Source organism: Heliangelus exortis, chromosome 2 (assembly GCF_036169615.1).
Source record: "Heliangelus exortis chromosome 2, bHelExo1.hap1, whole genome shotgun sequence".
NCBI lineage: Eukaryota > Metazoa > Chordata > Aves > Apodiformes > Trochilidae > Heliangelus > Heliangelus exortis.
In genome coordinates this window covers 37,315,111-37,331,557 of record NC_092423.1, presented here as the reverse complement: position 1 = coordinate 37,331,557, position 16,447 = coordinate 37,315,111, and the positions used below count along the sequence as shown (strand labels likewise).

General features: G+C 40.6%; 1 long non-coding RNA gene across 1 annotated transcript in view; it reads right to left on the bottom strand.

Annotated features, from left to right (window-relative positions):
• LOC139792374 (uncharacterized) overlaps positions 1-16,447 on the bottom strand; it is a 100,573-nt gene that overhangs the window by 81,219 nt on the left and 2,907 nt on the right. The window lies entirely within an intron of this gene.

The window sequence follows — 16,447 nt, the reverse complement described above, 5'->3', positions numbered from 1 at the left end:
AAAGAAACATTTGAAAGGGATGGGTGTTTTCCTCCCATAGGACAGACTGCGTAATCTTTAGCACATTCTTTTGCAAAGTAACATGTTCCATCTAATTTTGAGAAGCAGTATATGAGCACCTTACCTTTTTCATCACTACACAGCTTTATAGTTTTTCTGCTTCAGATACTGTAAAATGCACCAGTTCAGTCAAATGCTGCTTCAGCCTGCGTGAAAACAGCCATGAGAAGTTCAATTCCTTTCTAGTTTCTTTCCCTTCCAAACTCCCATCAGCCATCATTTCATCTCTTCATAAACAACATCCAGATGTTAATAAACATCTCAAACTTACTGTTTCTCAATGGCACCAATCTTTTCCTATTCAGCTCTAGCATTTATTTTTTCCAGCCTGGAGCTTTTGCTGTTTACTCATATTTCCAGCCTACCACAAAATATTTTGTATGAGTGTCAACAGAAGAATTCCTTTAATATGAAGCAAAACAACATTATTTGCTTCAAAATCCAGGGAAGCAGAACCTGCATTTAAACTTACGCCCATTGGAACTTCCACTACTGTTATTCTGGAAGGGAATTCCATGTGGAGCATCACCGAGAGATCCAGTTGAAGATGAAAATGAAATTTATTTTCAGAGTTCACAATAACAAAGAGAATGAGGATCTTTTTGGTATTTTTAAAATGTGCTTCATTCAGTAGAAAATAGCTCGCCAGGTCATGGACTATGGATTGCAAGTCAATACAGATCTGATAAGGCTGATAAGTGACAGAAGTAGAATAAGCAGTATCTTGCACAGGCTTTGCAGCATCACTGAACACGTTCATGTCTCTACATTAAAAAAACCCTTCAGACAAATTTATGAGCATGCTGATCTTGACAGGAGAAAAGGATTTTAATAACTAAATGGGAAATATGAAAATATTTCCTATGTGGAACTTGCCGCAGTTCCCATAATTGTGTGTATAGTGACAGTTGTTTTCAACCTGAGTTGAGTGGACTCTGGAAGCTTGCAGACTACTTCTAAGAGGTCTGTTTAAAGTAACAAACAAAAGCAAGGGCATCTTTTCTGAATTTAATCCTGCTAGGCATCTGTGCTCATCTTTACTGATCAAAAGAACTTGAAATGACTGGTACAGCCCTAAAGTATTGGCCTATTCCCAGACTGAGGTTGAAACAAGGGGACCTGCCCCAGCAATGTATTACCTTCTCAGGAAGGATCCTGCAGGGAACCTGTAACACTCCAGATTCTTTAAAAAGGTTGACAGCAATTCTAAGGAGTTTCATCACAGGGAATCTGAAAACTGCAGGTATCAGAGACATTGTACCTTAAGGAATCAGCTCCGGAACAGAGACACGGTGCAAATCTGAGCCAGACTTTTCCTAATTGAATCACAGCTCTCCTGCTGTGCACCCTGTCCTCCAGAGGTTAAAATAATCTTGTTTACTATTGAAAAGCTGACTTGCCTGGCAGCATTTTGTGCCACAGAACTAAGGCTTACTATGAAGGGTTAAAACCTTGCTTCTAATTAATAGTGTTTAATGAAGCTAATGGGCGTGCTGGGCTTGACAGCCAAAGCAAAGAGCCAGGAGCCTAACTTATTTCAAAGCCATGACAAAGGCTGGCAGCACCGAGGTCAGCAGGAAGATGTGGAGCAGACAGACCATGGACAGCCAGAGCCCTCCTGGCACGTAGATCCATGGCAACATACAAACACTGTCCTCAGGCCTCACATTCAGATCTTCTCTCAGGGGAATTTGTTGCCAAAGCACATGCTATCATCCGGAGTCACGTCCCTATGTCTCTTGGGGACAAGGGCTGCAACATGGGGGACCAAATCAGATCTAAACCTAACAAAAAAAACCCCCACGTTGTTTGCAATACATTCAAGTTCTTGCTAAAATTTGTGTCGGCCTTCTCAAGATGTTTCTGCTAGACAGAGTAACAACTCAAGGTAACACCAATGTCCCCAGGAAGGCACCTGAAGAGCACCCAGAGTGTCTGCACCCAGGCAGACACTGGGTAAAATGCAACATGCTGTGTTGTACCCTATGCCCTAAGAGCCCATGTCCTCAACATCCACAGGGCAACCCAGGAGGTGCAGCACCATCCCCCCCCTGCAATGCCCACAGGGATGCTTGGTGCTGCTCAGGGTCCCACCTGGGATTTGGTCCCTACAAGGACTACCAGGCTGTGTGCTACCAGTGGTTGCTTTTCCTTCTGAGGCAGTCTCTTTTCCAGTTCAAGTGGGTTTAAACTGGTTGGGGGTCACCAAAGTGACCCCCTCAGTAGCCCGCGTGGGAGCAGAGCCAGAAAGAGAAAAGCCATGGAGAAGTAAACCCAGAAAGCTGAACCAAGGACTTCACAAATGAAAGTGAGAAAAATTTAAAGGAAATGGAATTATGTAGAAAATGAGAATCCAGCCTCCAGAGTCTCCTGTAAAGTTTGAGAACTGTGAGTTAAATTTTGCAACATCACAGTCCTTGGCTAAAACAAGCTCCAATCCAAATAAATGAGAGGAAGGGAAGAAATAAAAACAGGGCAAGGGAAGCTAAAGCCAGGTAGTGACAGTGCTATCTTTGGAGCACAAGCTCAGTTCTCTGCTCCAGAGCAGTACAGTAGGAAAACAAAAATCCACAGAAAATGCCTTGGTTACAATCCCCTGCTCATGCCATGGTTTCAGGGTTGATATTTGTTTCCCTATGAGAACATCTCAGTTTCCCTAGAAACTTAGATATTTCCCCCCCTCTTCCTATCTAGACAAAAACTTCCTAGGAACACAAAATGAGATTGCAACTCGTATGCAGTTATTATGACAAACTAAACACGTCAGTTGTGACGCAAGCACGATTATAGGAAAGGCCTCAGTTACTTTGAAGTTTGTTTTTTTTAAATAATCTGTGGTCTGAAACTGAATATTTGTTCAAGAAAATAATGGGTATAGAGTGATCGCTGACTGTACACAGCAGAGGACCAGATGCTATTTAGTTACATGTCCCTGGACAGGCAGCATGAAAACTTAGAACATTATTGCCTCAATAAAAATGCAACAAATTCAAAACGACCCCAGACTGTAACAGCACAGTCACTGCTTCTATTCCTGCCTCCATTTGTGTAAGAGTATTTACTACTTTTTCTCCCCAGGAGTAGGATTTAAAATAATTGACTACTTTTCTCCTTTGCAGTCTCAAAACTGTTTCTTTCAGGACTTTATAGACTCCATAAAGTCTCATTCTGTTTGCTTCCTTTCCAATTACAAGGTCTTCTGCAAACTTAATCATTTACACTTAAGAAATAGCTCCAAAGGAACTCAACAAGGAAAAGTACTGGGAGATGATTATAAAATGCTTATAAAAATATCCAGGGGCAAGCTTCAGATTTTACTTCAGCTAAGAGGAAACACTAAGCTTTTGTTGCCAAATTAGCATCATAAACATGGAGAACCCACAGAAACACATCAAGATCCACAAGATGCTCTCTAGCTCCACAGTATCATGGCTGTGAATAGGGGTATCTCAGGACTTCTCAGCAAGGTAGGCAAAATTGGATTTTCAAACTTGGAATAAAGAACTTGAACCAAAGGACAAGGAAGGACAAAAGGAAAAGAGGGCACAAGTAGGATGCAGAGCTCAAGAAAAAGACATGTGAGCCTTTGAGACTGGGTTATTTGCTGTCCTAAGGAGAGAAAAGGGAAGCTAGTGGTCCATAATTCTGAGACTCACCTCAGATATGTTCCCTTAGCTTGAGCACCCTGGCCTTAGAGGCCTCCCAAGCAAGCAAATTAGGATTATGGGGGTTTTGGTTTGGGCTTTGTTTTATTTTGGTTTTTTCCTTTTTCTCTCTGGGAAATTTTGATATCCCAAAAGATATCAAACTACCTATGTATCTCTGTGAGATGTCTTCTGCAATGAAAAGCAAAGAGGTTCATTTAAAGGATTTCTGAAATATTTTGTGGTATCTTATCAGTTTCTAACCATTACAGGAAGTATCATTGTTTTGATGACTCAGATATGTTGCACTGCATTACAACAGTAATATTGTATTACAGTTTTAGAACTTCTTTCATGTACTACACTTAGGACCAATTAAACACAACCTCAAGAACAGCCTGGGATCCATCCAGTGGAATGGATCAAATTGCACTGCTACACCACCAGGTAAGTTCATTTTGGTGCAAGGCTTAATTAAAATATCAAGTTAAGGCAAACTCAGAAGCAAAATATTCAGATAATATCTTGCTTTGGTGATTCAAAACAGAACACTTCCAAATACTACATGTTGCACAGTTTCACACTTACTATTTTCTTGTTTGATCTGGCAGGAAAGTAGATGATCAGGTTAAAAGTCAGGATCACAGTAACATCAGGACTAATCAATAGCAAAAGCCCCATAAAAATTTAGTTCAAAAAGCTAGAAATCCAATACTCATTTCATTAAATTCCATAGCCTGGAATGAACATGGATAGACACTAGACTCACTTAGATTAGAAATTTATTTTAAAAAAAACAAACAAAAAAACACAAAAAAACCCCACCTCACCATGATTTAATCAGTTTGTTCTTGGCCTATTTAGCAGAACATGTTAGTCAGGAGATTTCAAACCAGTGCAGTCAGAAGAGAACTATTTACTTAGCTTCTTTACACAGTCACTCTCTTATACACAGATGTGGTAGGCCTGATGCTGAGATAACAGTTCAATCATATAGTAAAAACAAAAAACAAAAAAACCCCACAAAACAAACCTCACCCCCCAAAAACCAAAACCAAAGCAAACAAAACCACCACAACAAAACAAATACAAACCAAAACAATACAAACCAAAAACCAAACCACATTTTTTTAGATCTTTAGAAGTGACACTTGGTATAGCCCCCTTTGGCTGCACTTCTCAACCTCTCCTGGTGATGCCTCTTTGGTTCTTCCTGAGCACTGGCTGAATCTTGTTTGTAGAAATATTCCACACCAGAAAGAAAAATCACTTTCCAACAAATCATTATTTGCCCCCGTGTTCTGCACATTAAATTGTCAAGGCAGTTCTTTCTTCATTCTGTATTATCTATTTTATATAAATAGTTAGTGTTGTTTTGTTTTTAAGAGTATGCAGTAATTCCAGAAAATATCATATACAATATTTATGGGGTCTAGACAAAATACACCTCCTGTGTGGGCACATTATCTACCAAGTCTTACCACAGTTGTACTCGATTCATTTATTTTGGCTCTGTTTTCATTAAGTTTCCTAACTTTTCCCGTACTTTTAAGCCATATAATCTTCTAAACAAGGAATTTAAGAAACTAATGCCAATTAAGTCTATTCAAAGCTTTCATTTTTACTGATTTAACCCCTCCAGATATTCATACATCACAAATACTGATCTGACCAGAGCCAGATGGCACAAGTAGGCCTATCCCATTGTACTAATGGTTTTTGGAGCAGATTACTCCAACAGTAAAGAGAAAATATCAAAGAATAAATGTTTGCTTCTTGCTTGCACTGGAACAATTAAAACATTTAAAATAGAAGAAAAATTATTTCATTTCACCTCTTCTCTTTGTGAAAAGGTTAGTATTAAATAAACAAACAAACTACATCATTGGTTGCATGTATAAGGGTACCATGAGACAATGACACAAAGCAGTGAGTTTTTCCAGACCCAAGTTTCATCTTTGTGTATCACTGCTCCCAGAGGAGAACAACTGTGCAGTTATCATTCCATTACACTGATGCATTGCTTTTGCTCCTTCTGGAAGTGAAAAACTAGAAGCTTCACCAATTGAAAACAGTTTTGCTAATAATAAAAAAAATGGTCATTCTATCTGTCCACTTCATATTAGAATGAAGAACTTCCATTAGCCAAGGGCTTATAAGTACTTCTTGATGAACTGATCTGTTAGGACCAATGTCCTTGGTATGCTTTTGTTATTATCTGGATCAGAGAAGTGAACACCTTTTAAATTCGGATATTTTACATTTGTTTCCAACAAAAAAAGCCTTTACGTGCATCGCTGCCTTAGAACAACAATGGAAGTGCCATAGTGGTGCAGTGCTAAGAGTGGGATTGTTATCTTTTTCAATGTAACACTTGGTGTTTTAACAATTCAAAAAATAGTGCTCCACGCCTAACATCATAATTGCATAATGATGCTAAATTATACTAAATAAAAATAAAGATTTCTAACAATGTTTTTGGAGCACATCCTGAAAAGGCTGTTAACGGTTGAGTTGTAATTTATGAGGACCTGGGGGAGTAGACTCACACTAGCTGTTTCTCTTGGGAGAGGGAAAAATAAGAGAGGCAAAAGGCAGTGTGAACAAGCAATGCATCACTACCCATGGCTCTGCAGAGCCACAAGCACAGCAGCTCCACACACAGCAGCAGGAAAACAGAAAAGCTGCTGAGCAAGTTGTAGCCCAGCAATGCCCACCCCTCCCTAGCCTGATGGGCTACATGGTTTATTCTGGAAGAGGGCAGGGCCATCAGCCTGCAAACACACTGCACAGCTATTGCTTTCCATACACACCAGTGAATCCAATGCCATTTAAAGAGAGAATTAATTCAGTCAGATTACAGGCCAGAAATCTCAATGGTCCATTTATAGACCATTTGGTCCAAGTGGTCATCCTTTTTCTGGATAACACATGGGGGAGGATGAATAAAAGCCTCTGTGCTCTACCTGCCTGCTCTGGGGGTTTAAAGTCATAAACAGGCTTTGACTAATAAACACTCTCTACATACTAATTCTGGGAAAGACTTTTGGAACACCAGTCTGTAGTTGAGGTGGAAAAAGTACAGATGAGTCACACCACTTATTGGTTGCATAAACTAATTTCTATTAAGCTTCCTTCTGAACATGCATTTCAGTATGCTTTCTACTTGCTAATGTTGATTTGGCATTGTTTTTTTTGTCTGCACCAGAATAACAGTGATTGCTATTTTCATGGCAAGTTTTGTTTTCACATACTTGGTAGCAATAAAACCAGCACTAATCATCCCAATTTCCCATTATTCCAGAGCTGACAAGTTGTGGCTTCTCCTTGGGTACACTTAAGCACATGCTTTTCAGCTAAGCATAATATTCATCCTAATGCTCAGCTGGATTTCACTGACAATATACAACACATAAACCCAGAACAGCTCCTTGTAACCACAATCAGAATCCAGCCCAGACAGTTAATTCAGGAAGGGAATATAAACACAATTGAATGTCTTCACCAGGGCACAGCCTGGGACATCCATGCAGGCATGGGGACCAGCGGCTCAGCTGTCCTAAAAATCCCCCTCTACATCTATTCCAGGCAGCAGCACATTGCACACAACACCCCACACAGCTGAGGTGGGATGGAGGCCTCCAGCCAACCTGATATCTGGCTCTCCACCTTGCTCTGCTCAAGTGCCAACACACAGATCAAGTCAATGCCCAGCCTGAGAAAACTCAAGGCCATTTCTTGCTCTTCTTGGACAAATCCTGCTACTTGCCATTACATGGGCAAGCATGAAAAGTGGCAGCAATACAGACACCAGAGGATGGTACCCTTACAGGGAACAGCCCAGCCTACCCATACACTGTGAATGATCTGTTAGTTTGCATGGGGCAATGAGAACAGGGGCCATTTCACTGATTTTTGCATCCTTCGTGTTCCACAGTAACCAAGAGCTCTATTCCACTTTTTGTAGTGTCCTGGCATTAATTTATGTGATGCACCAGTACCTGCATTTCCAGCTCTGGCAGAAAGCATTTAAAATCTGCAGGTGTCATCTGCTCCTCACTGTGCTATGAAGATATGCAACAAGTATTTATGTCTTCTCTTACCTCACAGCACAGTTTGAGGTTACTCTTGAAACATGGCTTTGGAAACCTTTGACCTTGCCTGAGGGGGGCCATCTTCTCACCTGGTCTGGGCTAAATATTTTCCCTCTTCCTGGAGGAAAACTTCACTGCTGCTGCTGCAGCATGTCCATGACTCAAGCTCTGCCTTTCAGTGGGTGCACCTTCTTTTGTTTTTTTTTTAAACCTAACATTCTCTTTGAATACTTGGGGCGTGCTCATAGAGCACCAGAGAAACAGCAGGAAAATTGCTGTCTTTCCCTTCAGGCAGGAGGCCAAGTCATCTCAGTACATTGTATCAGAGGTGGGGGGCAGATGCTCCCACATTGTTCATAAGCTGATTTTAACCTTCAGTGCATTAAAACTGTTTTTTTTTAGTTCCTTGTGTGCCTGACATTCTTGGACGACTGCTATAGTTTTTAATACTGAACCCTTAGGCCTCCACTAACTACACTGAAAATTACTTGTGATATGTCCAAAATAGCTGGAACTAGAATGAAATTAAACTTAGATGTAAGATAATTTTTAAAATATCCAAATTAATGGATGACAAAATGTGGTAACAATTCTAGAGAGAATCACAATAGTTTAAAGTTAGAAACAAAGCTTATGAGTCATCTCCATGCTTGATGGGCTGGGGTCACTCTGATAGCATTGGAGAATGTGTAGTGATGGAAAACCAGAGAGATCCTACTGTTATGACTGGGCTACCCAAAAAGGGAGTCAAAGTCCTTACCTCTGCAGCTTTAGCCATTACAGCCCATTTTCCCTTTCATTCTCTAACTAGTAATCAGTCATGTCTCACCACCCAAGAATGAAACTGCCCTACAAGTATCTCACATACCAGTAAAGGAATTAATAATTTTTTCATCCTCTCTAGCCTCCTATTTTAGAAGGTTGGTTTTTGCTTTTCTCCTCACCACTCCTTCCAGCAATACCTGCTCCTAATTTTCCCTTCCCAGTTCTTTGGGGGCCGTATCAAAGGAGACTTTTGCCATCCTTTTCCCCTTGCCTCTTGTACACCCACCTCTTTGTGCTTGTTCCTCTTGGTACAGTTCCTACACTTTTCCCTGCAATGGGCCAGTCTGAACCAAGTGAAAAGCAGCATTGCCTTAAATACAAAGAAAATATTTAATGAACTAAATGGACAGGAGCAAACTCCAAGGATACAAAATTACAGCTAAACAGACCACACTGAGGAATGTCTCCAAATGTCCATGCATAAACAAGATGTAAGAAAAGCAAGGGCATGCAGTCACAAAGATGGATGAAGTAACAGTTTCTTCTTCTCAACTGCTTGGCATTTAATGTATCAGTAAGATGGCAGCAAGCCTTGGCTTCAGCACAACTTGAGGCTGCAAGGATAACAGTTTGTATCTCTGCCTTTCAGGTGCCACATTTATGCTGTGTCAAACACTAGTATGGGAACATCTGAAGAATTTTGTCTCCAGAGTGAAGGATGCAAATAATTGAATGCAACTGTCAGAGACATTCCAAGGTTACACCAGTAAACTCACACAATGGTATTTGTTCTTTCCCTAAATGGACAAAAATTACCCTTGCACTGTGCTGGCAAAAACCTTCCCATGCTGCTCAATATAGAATCTTTGAACATGCTTCTTGTGTTCAGTATGCTGTAATGCATCTCATGAGGCACAGCAGCTGAGTAAAAGGTAGAAGCCAAAAACTGACATTTTGTTTTCTCTTACAGTTAAGCAGTTATGAGCATGGACAAAACAAAAGTTAGGAAATTAAGGCACCTTAACCAAATCCCAAATGGATGAAGCTTTCTTCTCAGACTATGAGTCAACAGATACATGGATTCAATTAGCCCTTGCCCATTTGAATGGTGTGTAATTTACCTTAATGACAAGCTGTCTTATAAATCAGATAGCTTTATAGTCATCTGCCTATTGAGTACTGCAGCTGGCATTCTGACTGCTTGCCACCATGTTTTGTCTGTTTATGCAGTGAGAAAAAAAAAAGTGAGTTTTTTTCAGTTCCTATGTCCTTCAATTTTTGCTTAGGATAGAAATTCAGTGAATGTTCCCATCCTTCTTCTCCTGCAGGTCCTAATAAAGGAAAGAATAGGGAAGGGAGGAAGGAAAATATGAGAACAGGAATAAAAGGAGGAAAAAAAGTAAATGTGTCGAGCATGTCCTTGTGCCTTTAAAATTACAAGAAGGAAAACAACAGGAGGATAACAAGAGGAGACAATGACAGGCTAAAGGCAGTAAGAAGTATACTGTGAGCAGCTAAATCAGGAAACCTGAAAGTGTCTGAAAGGTCAGAAAGGTTTCCTCTCCCAGCCAGTTGGAAATTGTGATATAAAGCCCAACCACTGCCTTCTCCCACTTTGCTACTTACAAAGCACCTGGAGTGCTATCTCCAGGTCACTCTACATCAAGTTATATGGGAAGCATTTTTCTCTATTGATTCTCCAGAGCTGTCCACTCATGGCTCTATCTAAATACCACTCGTAATTCTTACAGCAGTTGTCACTCTCCCTTCTTTTGTTCCATAACTGGCCCAAGACAAGCAAATGAGATAAAGGCAGATTGCAGACACCAGTTTTTCACTGAGTGACAGGAGCTTTGGCAAACTCAAGTTAAAAGTGACTCTGGTACAGCAAAAATTTCATATGAAGATTCTCTGCCAGGACATTCAAAAGACAACATGAAAATGTATTTTAAAACATCCAGAAGCCTTTAGATTCACTTCATCTGTAGTAATAAACCAGACATGGTCAGGACATAAGCCTTGACCACTGGCACAAGATCATCCTGTAGCATTTAACTGGCTAATATGGTGCCTGGCGTGGTTTTTGCTTTCTGAAGCATAATTCAATGCTTACACAACACAGGCCAGGGAGTGGTCCTTTAGAGAAGGTGGTCAGAGATGCACTACACCTCCTAGCCATGCATCTGGAAGCTGGGCCATACCTTTCCCACAGAGGCTGGCTTGTGAGTTAGACCAGTACAGACAGACTACCAACCTCTGGAGAGGAATACCACCAAATGTAACACTGAGCTGTTCCCAGAGAGCAAGGCCCATTAGAGAGTGATGCAGCATAATAAGAAATCCTCAAAGGAGCCATGAAAAGCATACTCCATAGCACTCTTGGCATCATGACACCAGTAGATGAAAAGCTTGTTGTAGGGGAGGGTCTGCATTTTTTTTTTTTTTAATGCCCTTTTCCCCTAGACTTCTAAAAACATCCAAGGGGGATAAAGATCATTTGTAGTAAACTGAAACCAACAGGCAATACTTATTTATTTCCATTTCCTTTTGTGGTCCACTTGAAAGTGGTTCACAGATTCCAGAAACAAACTTAGGTGGAAAAGTCACAGCTGCAAGTGAGTAGATCTACTTTTCATTACAAGGCAGCACTTCTGATATGAATTAAAGGTCTGACTTTGCAAATGGTCTGTCCTATAGTGAGAAGAGGCCATTAAGCTTTCTGGTCCAGACAGACAGTTTGGGATAAGGATTTTTTTCAGGGAAGCACCTTGTCTGAAGATCACACAAGCACAACCAAAGCAATGCACCTGGCACCACCAGACAGAGTAGTGTGCTGTGTGGCATGGAGCACACATGGGACAGCAGCAGAACCTCCCAGTCACTGCTTCAGATCCAGTCCAGAGCTTGGCAAACCCAGATCTCCACCCCTCATGCACCACAGGGTATCTTCTGCTGTTCAAGGCTGCCTGTGAGGAGGCTTGATTCCCCAGTCTAGCTAAGCTGGCTGTCAAAGAAGATTATGTGGGCATTTAGCCTACATTTTTCATTTGTATTTTTCATGTTTATACTAATTTATGCATATAAATAAGGTAGATGTATACATTAGCTTTTCTACATTTTATCAGCCAAGTATTTCTGAATGAATATTAAAGAGATGTTAATAACATGGCAGGGCTAATTAAACATTGAACATGTTGCTGTGCAGCTAGCATTTTAAGAAGACCTACAGCTGCCATGATGGGATTTCATTTATGTGCATGAAAACACCCTCTTAAAATAATCAGAGGTATATTATTCAGAAAAATACAATCTCAAACAATTTCAGCTGTCAAAATAAACAAAAATCTTATAGGAGCAAATCAAGCTATTTAACAAATTTATGAGAAAGCTCCAATTATAAGAAAGAGGTAAGGCTTGTTTCTCTTATATGCTAGATGATTGTGGCTACAATAACACTACCCACTTATGACAGATTTGGATGAAGTAGTCAAGCTTTAAATGGAACAAAAAGAGAAATACATACAAATAAAAGGACAGATAAAAAGTGTCAGCAGATATGTTAAGTATCTCTCAGTTGTCAAATATAGAGATAACCAGTATCTTTTAAAAGTTCAGCAAATAGCTACTCTCAATATTAACAACAAGCACAGTCAGGCAATTTAAACAAAGACTAAAGCAGCAGGCAAGCCATACTGTACTGCCCCAGCTGGCTTTCCTACTAAGCATCCTGTATCATCACACAAGAGTGTTATTGTCCCATTCTTGATTTATACAGTAGATCAAAATCAGAGTTTTCCATATGTCTGTTTTAGCTCTGTTAATGTAACACTGCAAGATTCCATTTGTCATTTCCATGCCAACCATTAAATGTTCAAACCTTTTTTTTTTTCTTTTAAGACTATAGTCCCTGTAAACACACTTTACACCTTTTGAAATGTGACAACACACCTACTTTATCACAGCTTGTAGTTCTCAAGCACCACAACAGCTATACTGCATCTATACAGGCTGTACAAACCTTGGCATCTCATACAGTGCCTTCTGATAGCTGTGTAAACTGCAGTGGATTTACACAGCTCACATGTCTGCAACTTAGGCAGCTCAGTAGACAAGGCAATTACCCCACTGAATGTCTCCAAGAAGCATCAATTCATCTGGGGAGAAATGGTTAGTAAAATTAAGTATCAAAAGCAGATATGAGTATATCCACAGGGGAGTCAGATCTGATTAATAGCAGAGTGGCTACAGCAAAATGGGAAAAAGTCATAATTTAAAGCTATGCTTGTTCTGAAGCAGAAGCCAAACGCAGCCTCTTCAGCTACAGCAACTGCATGTAAAAGGACAGAAGTGGGTCCCACAGCCTCACAGTGTTACTGAGGCTTTCTGAATTCTTGAATGATTTTTTTTTAAAACTGGAGGATATCCAAGTAGGCTGAGGTACAGCACTCCCAACTTGTGCAAAATTGCCCTTGAAATAAAGAAAATGTTGGCACACCCTAGCTGAGCAAAAGCAGACTTTGATAGTGGAATGAAGAATTGAGTCATTTAGATCAGCAGCAACAAAGACTAGATGCAGCTAATGATGATGGTTTATATAAACAGAATCAGGCAGGTTATATCCCAGTATTTCAACAGCCTTCCCTCTTTCAGACAATCCGTCACCCCTATGATGTAATAGGGAAACCTGCAGACAGGAAAACCATTTTTCTATGCTGCTTTTTTACTGAGGTGTAAAGATTCACTGCAGGGTTATTTTCACAGATTGTTTCCCACAGCTCAAACCCATCTATTCAAGACAAACACCTGAAACAAAGATCTCTGTCACATTTCCCAAGGCATTGAAATCTAAGGAAAATTAAAAAAAAAAAACAGACACACAAAACCTACTAAGACTGGCTGATTGGTTAAGTAGTAACCCTGCATAAAAACACTGTCATGAAGGCTGCACTCAAGACTGTCTGCATTCCTGAGCTTGGGGCTTTGATTGGTAAGTATAAGAAATTCTTCAAGGATATCTGTAAGGAACAGACAAGAGAGTCACAGAGATAATTGCTTATATTCCAAGTATAGCACCTTTTGCTAGAGAAAGCTACCATCTTCCAGGAGGGACACCTATCTGAGAAGACAAAGCAGCTGATGGGATGACCCCTTGAATGTTCTGCAAGAGCATCTTCCACAGGAAAAAGGAAATCCCATGGATGTGATGCAATAGTAGAAGATTGGTACTCTGATGGCAATTTAGTACAAAATATTTTTCTTGAACATACAGAAAACATGACATAATGGAGGCTTTGATCTGGACTATAGTCACTCTTTCTAACCCTCTCACAGTCCACACTTGACAGGGGGAGTTCAGATCTCCTACTATGAACCAGAGAACTCTACCTAGGAAGTTACCAAGCTCCCTGACATGACACACAGGAGTGCAGAGGAGCCAGATTTGATTATCCTAAGTGCCCCTCCCGCCATTTGCAAAAGTAATTGCTGAAAAAAGCAGGACTAACAACCCTATGCCCAAAGAGACAAGCATCTCTTAAATGTGGTTAGGAATTGGAGACAAATCTGTTGCTCTAAAAGAGTAGGAATAGGATGGATATCCTTAAGCATAGAGGACTCACTAGCAAAGTAAGCATGAAACACCATACTATTAACACCTATTTGATGCACTCACTGTACCCACTCTCACTACAGAGAGATTTAATCAGTCAGAGTTAAGACCATGAATGAAGCAGACTTTTTTGGGACATGAGAAACACATAATAAACCTCGAAGACTTCTTCCAGACAACAGAGATCAGCTTGGGTAAAGAAGCTCATTTTTGTTTCAAGATCAACATGAGCAGTGATTCTTTTTATAATAGCAGGGGGGAAATATTGCATTGTCATCATGCACCCTTGTGCAAAACATTAAAAAAATGACAACACTAAAGAAGAAAGCATAAAAACCATTTTCATTAGAAATGGCACAACTGAGACTACATCTGACAGTAGGCTACACCTTAGCAAGTGTGATTTTAAATCATTTGCAATAAAGTGGGAATATAGAAATGTAACAAGCAATTCCCTTTAAGTGGGCTACATAAAAATTATCTTCTGGGAAGAAAAAGTTAGAAGTCAAGCTAAGGAAGGATGCAAGATGGTGCAAAAGACCCTTTGGTCAAGCAGAAAAACTTCAAACTACATTTGACTAAACTGATCACACCACATTAATACATTAGCAGCATGCAAGAAATTAACTCCTACTCATACATAACTATGATGCTGTTGTAACGTGGTCTCTTTGGGAGATATGAAAAGTTGTTACTCTGTGTTAAAAAAGCATTAAGCCCAAGACTGTCCATCAACACTGGTGTTCTAAACAGCTGTCCAGAAACATATGAACACAAGTTAAGCGTCTCTAATCTATGCACTGTACCCACAGTAGAAACCCTTCATCAACACAACATAAGGGCAGAGAGAAGCATCCTGCAAACAGCCACCTTACCATCACTGACATCAGTTAGCATTTGCAGAGATGCACACCTGGCAGTAACACAGCTCCATCCAGGTTTTGGAGAAGCCTTCCCCTAAAGGCCAGCTCCTCCTTCTCTGCTCCAAGCAAGCATGCACACACTTGCATTAAACACAAGAAAGCAGAGGAAAACCAAATCAAAACAAAATACTGTTGCTGCCTAGCACAACAAACCACGCTGATGACAGCAGTAGGAGAGGCCACCACCTCAGCACCCCACTTCCATATTCACCAAGCCAGGAAGAAGATACCAGCCTGGTTTTGCACATACCCAGGGATGTTCAGCTGTCCAGTTTTCAGACCCCAGCTACATGCAGCTCTGCCCCATCATGGGACAGGTAGGAATAATTTCCTCAGATGTCTAATTAATAAGCCAATGCCACTACTACACACATGCTGATGGATGATGCCTGCCAGCTCCTGTCTATGCCATCACACTGCTGCATCCAGGTACCTGCAGCCGTGGATAACATGAGAGGCAGACTGTGCAGCCATGCACAGAGCTGAAAATTGCTAGTCAGAGACAAAGAGCAAATGGAAGAAGGGCAGGCTGGCATGGGATGATGAGGACATAGAGGAACCAAAGGCAAAGAGGTTATACAGCATCTCCATGGGCTGAGGGCACTGACAGGGCAGTGAGAACGATGGCTCATAACAGGATTAAACAGTTTGCCTCTCACTTTGCACATTGCACTCACCTAAAAGTAGTCAAGAATACCTCTTTGTTAGACTCCACAAAGAGACCCTGTAATTCCTATTTAACACATCACCACAGCCACAGACTTCAGACACATGGTCTGGCATCCTGTCACAAGACACACCCCTCACAGCCACTGGCTCAACAAGTTCAGCCAAGTAAGTTTACTGCTGCTCATTTCTTTGTTTCCAAATAATTTTCCTTCTTAAGTCTTCCCTTGACAGGAATAATTAAGCAGTAATTGAGCAATAGTGGATGCATCTCATATTTCCACTTTTACAAGTTCAACACAGAGCACAAATCACACACAGTACAAACCAATGCATGAGGTAGCTCATGCATCAAGAACTACAAAATATCTAATGTTAGTTATTACCATTCATCAAGTTTCTTCTGGTTTCAAGGCTGGCTTCTTACTCATGTCAGACATTTTTTTTTCCACAACAGACATTTAATATTGAAGATAATGACAAGATCTTCACATACCACTGGTCCCTCATCTCTCCACACCATGACAGAAGCATGGAGCAGCTGATGAGTTGAGGTAGCTGGGATATCTGTAGATGTGAGCTTTAAGCTCAGTGAAACCAGAACATCATGTGGGACACTCTGTTCTAGCACACTAATACAATAACACACTAATGCCAGGAGACAGGGGAAATGAGAGAGTCCTGTGA